Below are 14,115 nucleotides of genomic sequence, written 5' to 3'. Positions count from 1 at the left end.
AGCTAATAGTCAGAGCTGACTACTGTTTGGCTTTTAGTAAGATCTGGTGCAGCTGATAAAGTAAGTGAGAAAGAGCTTTGCAAATGGAAGCTTTGCATGAAAACCTGGTCATGATAACACCAACTCCATTTCTCCTCTTAAAATACAGCCATAAAGCCAGCACACTAAGCTGATTTGCTTTGTCTGTTAGAAGATATCAATACCCACCTGTATTCCAGCAGGTTGTGGGAGCAAAGGCATTCACAGCATTGCACTGTTTTCTCAGAAGAGTGTAATGCTTTGCTGTTCATATAAAGAGAGCTAAGTCTTATCCCAATTCCCCATGTTCTGAATACTGAAGACTTACTCAGCATGAAGGACATGCTACCTGCTTTGGCAAAAAACAGCAACAGAATTCAGCACATCTGCCTCCAGAAAGTGCAGAAGTGCATGGAGAAGCCAGAGCCGAAACATTGCTAATTGTGAAATTGTGTAGGAAAACTGGGACGAGGCTGTGTTGTCAGACACACACATACACACAAAAAAAAAAAAGGGCAAGCCAAAAAGCCCCCAAACATGCTTTAAATTAACTCCAAACTGCCAGGCACTGCTTGCCTCCCTTTTTTCCACCCTCACAAGCTCCCCACTGTGAAATAGCAGCCTCTGTGCAGCCATCCCTCTGTGCCTCCCCCCACAGCAGTACCAAGGATGTTTTGTATCCTCCAGGTCCCTACATCACTCTACATTACTCCTTTCCCATGAACAGAAAACAGCAGCAATTCACAGCATCAGTAAATAGCACACTGGGGTATGCTGGACAAATGAACACTGTGAGATTGGGAATGCTACGGAGTGCAAGATGACCCTCACAATTCAATCTGTGATCATGGGTCTGGCTGAAGCTGCTACCTCTGCTTATTAGATGAAAGGGCTCTGTCTGCTCTGTCCTCAAATTCCCTTCCATCTTCTACCTGGTCTTTCTCCAAAGCCAAAACGATTCTTTCTGGACAGCAATGCCTAAGATGTTCCCCAAGGGATTCGTTCCATGGCAACTCCTGAGTGCTGCATCTGCCCAAAGAGAGAGCAATGAGCTGAAGGCTCAGCTTGCTTAATTCCATCATTTTTGCAGCAAAGGCTTACTTTTCTACCATGCCTGCAGCACAGACCATGTCAGTGGTAAAAAGGTACTACAAATTTTAAAAATTGAGCTATCTTCTAGTTTTCCAGTGTTTACAGCACGGTCAGTTCATGTTTCCAGGTTCTCCTGTACTGGAATTCTTTTAATCAAATATTTCATAAGATTCACAAAACAAACCTAAAAAACATGGAATGTATTACTTGAATACAAGCCAGTAACACTCTGCATTTGCAACATCCCACAAAGGCCACCTCAAAAAAAAGACTCTAAAATAGCAAGCAAGTAGCATAGCATTTTTAACTCCTTAAGGGTAGATTTGCTTTGGGTTCAGATGCTCGGTTTGAGCTGTGCACAATCCTAATCATTGCATGCTGTCTGAATTTCCCTTGAGGAATGTAATTAACATCAAGTTAAAACCCCACCTCCAGCATCAGGGAGATAATTGAAACCTAGGCAGTCCCAAGACTCTTCTCAAATTAAGAAATTGCTAAACCAAAATGTAAAGCTGCAGCAAGATGTTTATATTAATTATACTAACCAACCACCAAGGGGCTCTTATCTGAGGGTACTTTTCCATGGATAATTCATGGCAACTTTTGAATGATGGTCCATAATACACTGTGCATTCCTCAACAACATGAACAAGCTGTTACAGCTACTTCAGGCTTCCACTATCAAAGTGCAGTGGCTGCTGAACTCCCCAGAGGAACTAATCTCTCAAATATTATTTTTTAGTGACTCCTTTGTCAAAACAGAGATGCATTTCATGGTTTAGTTTCCAGGAAAGTACTGCCTTGTAACACCCTCGAACTTTCACCATTCTGTGAGCTAACAGCCTGAAATTTCAGGCAAAATCATCTTTGAACTTGTTTTTAAAAGATACCCCAGTGTTCAACTGCTTTTCACAATGCCTTCCCTATTAGATTTTGGTCACTTTGGGTTTTTCCCACCAAAGCTTTTCACAATTCCTCTATCGAAAACTATGCAGCAAATTACACCAATACAGTGGGTAAATGTGCCCCCCGTATATGAGTAGATCAATTTAATTGACTAGCTACCAAGTTAATCAATTAGATTAACGGTTGACCTACTTAAAGATAGGGAAAAGCATCTGATACTTATTTTCTGGAAAATAACATGCAATAGAGCATCACCATATGAACAGTCAGGCAGTTCAGATAAAGCTGAAGGCCAAGGACATGCACAGTTCTGGAAGAACACTGGGCTCAATGGGATGCAAAGACTCCATTTTATATTGATGCATTTACACAATGTTTGCAGTCTTGAGGGGCAAAAGCAGCAAGGCAAAGGCTCTCTGATATATGGAAAGCTATCTGCTCAACACTGAGATTTTTCCAACAGCGGCAGCTCAATGATCCAAAATTTCCCTCATGGATTTTCTCAGACCTCTTCAAAGTTTGTGGTTTAATGAGCAGAGGAGAGAGGAAGAAAACGCTACGACTTCCTTCTCCATGGTACCTCTCTCAAACAGACAACCACTGGGAACTCCTGGGAGCCCACATTTCACACTGTTGCATCTGTGCCCTACTAAGCCACCCATCGTGCAGCAAACTGCAGCAGGAGAAGTTTATCTGCGTTCACCCTCTACTGCAGTCAGCAGTTATCTCGCTGCACAGGCTGCCAAGAGCCCCTGCTTCTGTCTAGGGATCAATTTACTGACATCTGATTTTCTAACCCACTTTTTCCTACCCATCTGACAGCATTTTGGGGACATGCTGTATGAACGGCTGACTCACACCATTATTCCAAACTGTTTCTTACACTGGGGGAAAGGTGTTGTCTTTTTTGGGTTTGGAATAAAAAGTTTCACTGGGAGAAACAGTGTTCAGACAAATTTTAGGTTGATGCTCCACAGCAGGGCAAGCACATCAGTTTAGCTAAATGAGCCTCCACACAACACTACAGCTCCTCAGTCTGCTGTGTGGCTTCACACCTGTATCACTGGTAAAGGCAGTGACTCTAGAGAGCAGAAAGCCCATTCAAGTCCTTTGATGAAAGGCTCCTGTGGTGGTGCCATGCTACTCAAAAAGATCTATTTGTACTGAATGCTGGAGCCAGAGCAATCCTAATAAGTCATTCCTTCAGCTATTTGTCAATCAACAGGCGGGTACCCTGATGAAGGCTGTGCTGTCTCCTAGTGAAATGTGCTTTCTTTCTGTGCAGTCAATCTGAAAGTTGTAATTCTAGCTCCTATCACACTACGTGTAACGTCACTTATAATTAACAAACCTGAAAATCAGCAAATAATTCTGAGAGACAACTGAACAAATGATGTCAGGTTTTATGACAGGGCGGTTGCGCCAGAGGCGATGCATCAAACAGCTACATGACATTAAACTTTCTTCTGAAGAAACATTCACCTGCTCTCTATTAATTTACGTACTTGATATTTAAGGACTGACAGCGCTGAAAAACGTGTCATTCCATTAGACAGATAGCTGTCCTGCCTCCGGGGGAAACGCCGAGAGTGTAATGGAAAGAGTTTTAAGGCTGGTGTGTCGTCGGGCTGAGTCTGCCCTGAGCAGCTGTTCAGGAACCCACACCACCATTCCTCAGGAAACCACAGACTCAACAGCACAGGCAGAAGTTTCCAAAAAATGAAAAGCATCTCTCACCCCTCAAGAGAACATGGGCAAATGGAGAGAAGAATAAAAAAGGAGGAGAGGCAGAGGGAATAGCTGGGAGTCAAGGCCTGCTTCTACTGAATGTCCCTTGCATGAGACAATTCCAGGTGGGAGGACATATGGAGAATGACTCTGTTTTGCAAGGTAAATCAAGACAATTCACTCATGGTTCTAGAAAATATGTACTTCGAAGCTAGTCCAGCATATTTCATTCACTATCTAATATACACAGAAGAAAACCAGATTCATTATTTGTATTCTTATTTACTCCCAAGAGTATCTTTTCCTTCCAGTTATGCAAAAATAAAGAAAATAAACTGTGATTTTGGTGACTTATTTTATTAACATTTTCGCCACTTTTCCCAGAGGCTTTTCCTTTTTGTCAATCTTAGATGCCTTCAGCTGCATACTTTCCCTTCAGTCCCGGTCCCTTCAGTAAGTTTTAGGGTCTTTTCATGAGAAGTTGTCACACAATTTTGTTCCCAGAGTCACCTAAACAGTAGCATCGTGTGAGGACAGCAGCAGTCCTTGGGATGGATTAACTTCAACCCCCACTAACAGCAGTTTTAACACTCAAAATGCAAGATGAAAGATAAGAAGCAGAAAACCAAACACTTGGGGGAAACTGATTACAGGGGAGTCCAGCTACTGATGAGAAAGCGAAGCCTCCTAGTCTTTCCCTTTGTCAATACATTCAGTGATGGCAGGTCTTCCCCCTTCGTAGCGAGGGTACTGCTACTCCCTGCTGAACAGAAAGTATGTGAGATAAGAGATCCCAACTATTGGGTTGCAGGCTGTACACATTATTCCCTAATCCTTTCAGACAAACTGACCACATCGATGCTTTTCTGATGCCTGGATTTGTTTCCTGGCACATACCTATCCCCTAGCTTGGAGGTGTGAAGAAAGCTGGGTTTGATATCTTGAAAGCAGCATGCCAGTACTTCTCAGCCCTTCCCAATCCCTCTATCTCACAAGCAGGAGCGTTGCTGGTGGAGTGCCATCCCGACCAGCTGGCCCTCTCAGCACTCTTTGTAACTGTCTAATATCTTCGTGTGACCTTCACAGCACCTAACCAAGTGCAGAGAGCACCAGGCAAACAACTCAAGGAAGAACACTAAAAATATCCCAAACTTACATCAGTCACAGGACTAGGGCCCTGCTGAGAGCACAAGTTACTGCTCAGTTGCATTGCAGCCCTGCTTTTCCGGCTCAAAGGGATCTGCACATCAAGTAAGCTCAAACTCTTTCATTTCGGCTATTTTAAAAAGGCAGTGAAGAAACAGATCTCCACTGCTGGGTTTTGTCCCATGACCAAAACAGAGTATTAGGAGGCGGCTCACTGATCCCAATCAGCAGTGGCATAATTCAATGTTCAATAGGTTCCTTGTGCCAGTGCATCACCACATCAAAACTCTGCCAGGGTGGGTCATCCTCCCGTGATTTACTGAAACCAGGCTTCCTCTCACCAGTTTATCAGAAGACTCAGCAGAGGAAAGTACTTGCTCAGTCCTTAACACGGAAAGATATTCCCTGCAGACACAGGAACCAAGCCACACAATCTCAATACTGATCTAGGGAATACCACGAGCTACTGGAAACAGCTCTCAAGTGGAATCAGCTACTTAATGCCCATCTGGTTAAAATAAAATGCAGTATTTAGGATGGATGGGGGCTAAAAGGAACTTAAAGAAAATAAATTATAACTTCCCAGGCCAGACAGGCTTCCACGGATTAAAGGGCGAGCAAAGCATTAAAGACAGGAGGAAGCTGACAAATAGATATGAAACACAGCATGAAAACCAACTTTTCCACTAATGTGAAGGCTGCCTGCAAATGAAACCCTTTCAACACTCACAGAAAAGCTGGTTATAATAGATAATGCATCTGTATCTTACCCTCAAGTTTAATGCTGGTGCACTTCCCAAGCACACCAAACTTGAGTGCTCTTTTAATAACCTGCAACAAAGCCTCCCAGACAGCCAGGGACCCACAGGTAGAAGGGTCAGAGGAACAGGAATGTGTGGGTGCACGGAGGCTTTTCTCTTTGGCTTCCCCAGCAGCTGGTGCTGTGGAAGGGTGGGCTCAGGGCAGCTGCTGTAGGACATAAATAGGCAACAGCTGTTTGGCCATATGCTCAATGGGTTCCAAAGGGTTAAACTCTGTCATACCCTAAACCCTTGCACATGGGCACAAAGCAACACACTTGCCTCTGCCTGCAGCATCACTGCTTTCACCCCTTGGGGTGTGGGAAGGGGAATGAGAAGGAAAAAGGCTGTGTCTCAATTTCTCAATATCCTGTTTTGAAAAGAAAGGCAAGGAAAACCTCTGAGGGAAGTGAAAACTATTGGAAAGTGCACTGAAGTACTCGGGGTGCACTGAAAGCCATTTCTCCATCCCATTTGTCACATGAAGGCACTAATGACACGTACATGTCAGTGCTATTTCAGACCAACAAATTCAAGTGAGTTTCAGTGCATGGTGACAGTCATCTTCAAATATAAGAGACACTTTCTCCTGCCTATCACTGCACAGCTGGAAGCAGCTCCAAACCCCAGTGCAAGTTTACAGCATACAACTGAGCCTTGCAGGCTCAGCTGCCAGCCCCCCACAGAACACCGGAGTTTTCCTGGGCACCCTTCTCTTTTCAAGGGGTTGGCCATGACCTTCCTCCACCTCCCATCATGGCCCACAATACTCCAGTTTTGGTAGAAACAAATCTCCTGACTGGGGCACACCAAGGCAGTGGCTCTTTTTGGAAACAAGCTCCTTGAGAAGAGTTGAGAGAGCACAACCACAAACTGCAGCTTCACAACAAAATCTAAAACAGCCTCAGCCTGGCTTTCCTGTCAGCCACAAGCACAAGAAAAGAAACATTTTGGGGGAATCCTCTCAGACTGGGGTGAGACAGACTGACCCACTCATACACAAATATAGTACTGTGTGGAGTGTTATACAGGGGCAGAACAGAGCCTAAAGTGGTTTTTAAATTGTGAATTTTAATCCTTCTTAAATCCTTCCAACGCTGTTGCAAGGATGGCTTATTTGCTGTTGTTTGTTTAAGTAAGAGACACAGCCCTTCCCCAGCTTCACCCTTCCCAAGGGGCTGGGATGGGGCAGACTGAGCTGCTGCCACAGCACTGGACATCCAGCCATGGTTACTTACTGTCCCAAATAGTTTGCATTCTACATTTAATGCCAGGAATGCATTCCTCTCATCACTGCACTCATGCAAGATTTAATGAAGACATACACCACACCTGAAAAAAAGTGACTGAAAGAAAGGGATGAATTATTTAAACTCCCGGTGTATCTCTTTTCCCCATTGAGAGCAATCACATGAGTACCCTCCTCTGATTCAAACCCTGATCAGATAACCAAGCTTTCTGGAGCAGAGACCAGGAGTGAACTCTGCTCTCCCCCAAACTGATACAAACATTAAAAAAGCAAACAACACACCAGCTGCCTCCCAGAGTGCTGGAGCAAGACCCACGGACACAACACACCACTGTACATTAACAAGAGCTGCTATTTCTGGTACAAGCCTGGGCCCCTCGTTTCCTTTCGCCAATTATGATAATAGTATTTGGCAACAGTATCAAGGCTAGAACAAAAACATGACCAAAATGTTTATATAGAGAATTTACAGAACATTTGTAACCTCTGCAGATACTGATTTCACCAAGCCAGTAGCATCCCCACAGGGCTGAGAAGCACAGAGCACAGAAGAGACGCAGGGAAGCAGAGTTAGGGGCTTGTGGGGGAATGGGCATCACACCACAGGTTTACAGTCAACTAAAGCAACTGCATCCTGATGTTCCCTTACATGCCAACTTCAGCTGCACTGAAAATCTTAAGGACAAAACACCATGCAAAGAACCACCCTAAATTAACCAGGAGGAAAGCCCATTTTCCCTGTATCACTCCACCTTAACGTGAACTCTGGCATGTGGGACAATATTTTAGTTAAAGAAAACCAAACAGATGCTGAATAGTACTGCAATGTTCCTGTAAAAGAATCCATGGGAAAATGGCAATGTCTGGATGCAATAAATACACACACATATATACATACATACATAAATGAAAACATGTACTATGGCATAAGGTGGGGTTCTCATGCAGCAAGTGCAGTAGTTGGAGAAGAACAAGGACAGTACTGTAGAAATCACCTAATTACATAAATACTCACTCCCCTGTCACTACCATTTCACACTACTTGCTGTGTTAGCACCACAAACAGAGCACAATGTTCTGCAATAAACACCAGTGCTATTTATTCTGGTGCTTTCTCCATTTTCAGTTTAAATACACCCATGATAACGTGATCACATGAGAACTATCCAGCTTTCTAAGCCTTTTTCCCTGTCCCACTGAAGTTCCAGGCGCCTAGTGCAAATCACTTTGACAAAACTGGATTTTCAATAAAGCCATGGTAGCAAATCTGTTTATCTATAATCAGGCACTCCACAGGTATTTTTCCCAAAGTCATGTCCTTAATCAAGTGCAACTCCTTTTTAATATCTTTTTGAAAGTTAATGAAATTAACTGCTGTAAGCACATGGAGCACTCACCACCCCTTACAGAGCAGAGAGCCATCTTCAGCAAGTAAGTCAGGTAATGTGAAAAAGAACACTGAGATACATCAACTCATGTAAATCAAACCCTGCTAGTCTGTAGGAAGCACATAAGATGGTTAAATACCAAAGCTTTTCTCTTGTGCTTAAATATTGTGGAGTTCATACTCTCTCCAGTTTCACTATTCACGGTGTTGCTATATTTAAAGGCACTGGGAACCGTTTCACCAGCTAAGAGCCTCCCAGGAGGAGACAAGTCAGGCTGCAGACAGCTGGCATCAGCCCCTTGGCAACTGCACAACGGGCATTTGGGGGAACAGAAACTGAGCTTCTTGAAGATAGGCAAGCATTTTCCCTGGATTCTTCATGAAGTGATAAGTTTCAGCAAGTCAAGGACAATACACTTGCATGGAAGCTATACAGCCTATTTTAATCCTATTTTAAGAAGCCAGCAGTACTTCCTTACAGTTGGTTGACATCAACAGGATGCAGCTTTCTGCCAGCAAGTGCAGGTTACCTCTATCCGAGGGGTGTCTTCCAGAATGTTTCATGCCATTTATGCACTCACATTTAGATTAATGTATTCCTTGTGTCCCATTGTTAAAAACTGTTTCTCACAGCTTCCTTTCCAGGAGTTCATCTTCCTCTTGGAAATAGTCACAGGAAAATAAAATGACCCCTCAGAACTAATGGGATATTCAGTAACTAATCCATAAAACAGAAGAGCTATTTGAACCCTCCCTTTTCAGTTTCCGAAAATAGTTCTTATCCTTTCACAAATTAAGTAATTGGGCAGTAAAAAAAAAAGCCTTTTTTTTCTTGTCTTTTTTTTTTGGGGGGGTAAACTACTACTGGAATAGCTATACTGTACAACTGTATTAATGGTTATCAAGTGTATCTTTTTATGGTAGTGAAAAAAACAGTTCCAAATTCCAAAATTAATGTTGTTATTAGACACTTGTTTGGCTTGAGAATGGAATAAGAAAATGTAAGCTTCCAAGTGGCTTTCTATTTGAGGCTTGGGTGACTAATTATGTATTCAGATGCTGCTTGATTTAATACCTACTCAATTCCCATTCTGTTTCTGTGGGAAAGAGACTCAAAATATTTTGGAAAAAAGTTTTCCTGACCCTGAACCAGAACTTTATGATGCAGTATTTAAAAAGGAAAATTCAATTTCACAATTGGAGTAACATAAATGAATCTGCTTCTTGGCAGAGGAAGCCAAAACCTTTCTGGTCGCAACATGTGAAAATGGATAATGACAGCAAAAGTGCAGCTGCACCCAAATCCCCCCCCTTCTTAATACTAACTGTGCCACTGTGCTACCTCAGCATTATTTTAGTTCTGATAAAATGTGTATAAAGAGCAGCAACTGAAAATCAGCTACCCCAAAACACCAAAGTTTTCCCTTACTGAAATATCAAGGATTACAGATCCAACAGAATATTGAGGGGGAGGCTGGGAAGAACCCAAGTTCAACAGGAACTTGAAAACTGAGTTTACATCAAAGTAGAAAGACTGAACATTCCTTTTACGTGCCTGGAAAGCCTCCAAAGTAATCCCCCAAACTCTGATCCTTTGTCATATGGTTTGATAACAAATACACTCTGCCCTGCATGACTGACATGAACCTCAGCCTCCCATTCAAGCTCTGTTTTTCAAATGTGTCAGAGACTCCAGAAACCCTCTTTGGTTGTTCAACAAGTATCCGAAACAATAATAGGCAAACACCTATTATACCTACGTGGGTGTGCAAATATAGTTAATACAGTTATTTGCAGGGACTTGTCTCTGGAAAAAATATAACCTAAACATGTCTGTTACTGGTTACTTTACTGCAAATAAGAAGTTTAATACATGGCTGTACTTAATGAGTAAGGCAGAGCAAACCAGCTATTTAATTCTTTTAAAAACCTGTTACCACTACATTCCTGTATCTGTTTAACTCTTATGTCTTTTACTGTCATATGAGGATATATGAAAGACATCTTTCTGTCTCTCTATTTAAGGTGTTGATAGTTTTAAACTTTTACTGTTGGGTGGATGCAGGGAATGAGAAAGCAAAAGAATTTGTGTTGTCTTAATTACACAGGTACAGATGTGCATTTACTTCCACGAAGACTAAATTACAGCATTTCCTCTAAAACTTAAGATACAGGATGTCAGACTGAGCGTCCATGTTACTTTATGGACTGTCGTTTATCTCTAAAAATGGCACCAGCAAACAAGGGTGTGGCACCAAGGCATGCTCTCAAAGGGTAACTTATTAAGGCCCCATCTCACATGCAGCACAGCACATCCATTGGCAACAGCTGGTGCTTAATCCAGGAAAAGACGGGTTAAGGCTTGAATTTTAAATTTTTACTCCTGCTTACTAATTTTTTAACATACATGTAAACCAAATGAGCCAAACTTTATTTTCACAGAAACATCAGTGTTGGAAGAGACCTCCAAGACCACCTAGTCACCATCAACCCAGCACCACCATGACCACTCCGAAACCAATCCCAAGTGCCACATCCAGCTGCCTGCTGAACACTTCCAGGGGATGGTGTCTCCAACACCTCCCAGGGCAACTTACTGCAATGCCTGACCACTCTTATAGTGAAAAATTCTTTTCTAATATTGAATCTGAACCTCCCCTGGCACAACTTAAGGCCATTTCATCTTGTCCTTTCACCTGAGACATGGCAGAAGAGATCAACTCCCAGCCTCACTACAATCTCCTTTTAGGGCATCGTAGAGGACAATGACGTTCCCCTGAGGTTCTTCTTCTCTAGACTAAATACCCCCAGCTCCCTCAGCCACTCCTCATAAGACATGTTTTCCAGATCCTTCACCAGCTCCATTGCCCCTCTTTGGACTCACTCCAACACCTCAACATCCCTCCTGAACTGAGGGGCCCAAAACTTTGCACAGGATTTGAGGTGCGGCCTCACCAGTGCCAAGTACAGAGGGACAATCACTGCCCTGCTCCTGCTGGCCACACAGTTTCTAATATAAGCCAGGATGCCATTGGTCTTCTTAGCCACCCCTGGGCACACTGCTGGCTCATGTCCACACAGCTGTCAGCCAGCATCCCCAGGTCTCATTCTGCTGAGCAGCTCTCAAGCCCGTCTTCCCCAAGCCTGCAGTGATGCATGGGATTTTAAAGCCACATGAACTTCAATAAATTCGAAGCTATGAATTTACTGTTGAACTCACCTGTTTTCAGTGCAGATGGGATTGTGTGATGTGAAACACCACAGCCCATCTAGGGCATTGCCTATTCCAATGTTTCCTCTCTTGCAGTGTAAAACATTAGAACCCAACTAGAATTTTCTTTTTCTTTCAGGCACCCAGGACCAAGTTCACACTCAAGGCAAGTCAATGTTGAGACCTGCAATGAATTTTCTGTCACTTTGACTTCCTCCACCTTCCATCAGAAGGTTCACTTGACTCTTGTTTCCTGTTCTGTTCAAACACTGGAAATCCTGAATTCCTCCTCCCAGCCTCACCCTACCCCTCAGACACTGCAAAGACCACAGCAACATTCGCTTGAATCCAAGACACTCATGTCATCTCTTGGCACACATTCCCAGGTCAGCTGTGCGATGCTGCTTCCTCTTAGAAGAATGGGGAAACATTGCCAATCTCTTTTCCTCCTCTCATTTTTAGTTACTATTTCACAACTTAGCACAACCCACATGACATTTAAAAATAAAAGTGTCCAACCATCAGTTTTCTCTTCCTCCCACCCAAAATGTGTTTGATATGTTTACTCAAACATTTAAATTACGAGGTTTTCCTGTGCCTGAAGTAGTCATATTTTGGCTATTGCTGGTATTTTTACAAGATGCAGGTGTACTAAAAGTAATTAGCTGTTTAAAACAGATTCATCATTTACCAGTTATTAAGAAAAACTGAACAGTGCTATTTAAACAGGTAACATCCTGCTATCAAGAAAATATGATTAAAAATGTATGCTAGTGAAAAGGACCTCATTTATTATTACAGAAAGGAAACAGTGGAAACAATAAGCTCTGCAAAGTGCCCTTTTAAAAATAGAGACTGTGTTGAATACAATGTAGATTATCTGTGAGGATATGCAGATATCACAAAAGAAAGATGAGATAGGAATTTTCACTGTGACAGAGAGAATTTATCGAGAAGTTAAAAAATAAATTCTTTGTCAATTGAGAGAAAATTGCTTGAACAACTCTGGCATCTGATACCAGTTCAAGGCTATTTCAATACTACAGGATTCTCCTTTTTGTCTTGGTCTGTTTTAGAGACCACACAAACATTCTTCTGCTAGAAGTATTTGTTTCTTGAAGTTATTATTAGCCATGAAGATCTAAAGCAGATCTGTTCTCAGCTACATTCATAACCCAGATGTGGATATTGTGAGGACTCTGCATGAAGAACCAAAGCCAAGATTCCAGAATCCTTTACAAGAGACCCACAGGAGATGAAAAGAAGGCTGTCTTCAGCATTTTCATACTACAAGCTATTTAAGGGACTATGACTTCATACGTTTTTGTTCTCAAGTAGCACAGATGTGCTCTATCAATTCACAGAGTTGGAAAAAGATGTGTAGAATGAGTGTAAAAAAAAAAAAATCACTTTTCTTTCACCTGAAGTTAAGCAGTACAAACATGGAACTGATAGGATTTTCTGCATTATCATAGAGGCACAATGTTTATTTACATAAATACTTAAACTAGCTGAGAACAGGGACAAAATAACTGCTTTTCCAGCTATAGATTTTTGTTGTCTTCACAATCTCTTCAGACATGATGGTCAGACAAAATATAATTTAATTTGCAGGAACAAATCCTACCTGAATTAGCAGAGAGCCTTTCTTTTGACATGCATGTTAGCTGCAAGGTAGACATTTTGTTCAAGGTTTGTTTTGTTTCTAAATCAAGAACTGTCAATTTTAAACAACAGATCCTGTCTTCAGAACTCAGAGAGAGAAAAATTTAAACAAACACCAAACCTTATGGCTGGACTTAATGATCTTAGAGGTCTTTTCCAACTGAAGTGATTCTACGATTCTGTCCTCTATAAGACTGAAAGTATTAGCAGGTCCAGCAAATTGACTTTCTGTGTCATAAAACAACTTCCAAGTATGCTAAAGAGGGTGTAGCAAAATTCTTTCTTATGTAGCTATAAGTTTGCAATACTTTCTGCCAATAACATTTATGGGAAACTATTTTAAAAAGCAACCAGTAAATTTCTCCTTCCTAGGATTTTTCAATCTCCCTTGCACATATGAAAATTACATTTGCTACCAAGTAGAAAGCATAAAACATGCAATCACAACGATCAAAATGTGTGATGAATTCAAGAATTTGCATTGGGATGTCCCTGAACACCAGGATGCTGCCCCAGAAACCATCCTGATTCACTTGAGTCTTCTAGAGAATATCATACAGCATCACATACTCACAAACAGAACTGGAAAAATTTAAGGGATACATTCTTAATGCACAGCCCTTATTCCAGTCACTGGCAAAAATCAGCAAAGGAGGTTCCTTAATTGCAAAGTGCTAAATTTAGGATTGCAACTTATTATTCATCTCAAAGGGTCACAGCCATGTTTATTCCAGCAGCTACAAAAATCCACCTTTTATATGTGTGTACGATTTACACCACGTAACATTTAGTTTTTTGAAAAAACCTGCCCCCACAAGTGTGAACACTGCCTCCCATTTCTTCTTCCTCCCTAATTCTCTTACTTCCATTGAAATAAGGTTAGCTAAGAAAAACTCTATTCATAGGAATTAAG

General features: G+C 41.9%; 1 protein-coding gene and 1 long non-coding RNA gene across 22 annotated transcripts in view; both read right to left on the bottom strand.

Moving 5' to 3' along the window:
* MTSS1 (MTSS I-BAR domain containing 1) overlaps nucleotides 1-14,115 on the bottom strand; it is a 126,353-nt gene that overhangs the window by 74,110 nt on the left and 38,128 nt on the right. The gene's annotated exons all lie outside the window — the stretch shown is intronic.
* On the bottom strand, nucleotides 9,180-13,041 carry LOC135409637 (uncharacterized). The gene is made up of 2 exons (XR_010428288.1): nucleotides 11,303-13,041; nucleotides 9,180-10,451 (listed from the first exon to the last, which is right to left on the bottom strand). It is a non-coding gene; the product is annotated as an uncharacterized LOC135409637 (long non-coding RNA).

Source organism: Pseudopipra pipra, chromosome 1 (assembly GCF_036250125.1).
Source record: "Pseudopipra pipra isolate bDixPip1 chromosome 1, bDixPip1.hap1, whole genome shotgun sequence".
Lineage (NCBI taxonomy): Eukaryota > Metazoa > Chordata > Aves > Passeriformes > Pipridae > Pseudopipra > Pseudopipra pipra.
This window is presented reverse-complemented; position numbering and strand designations above follow the sequence as displayed.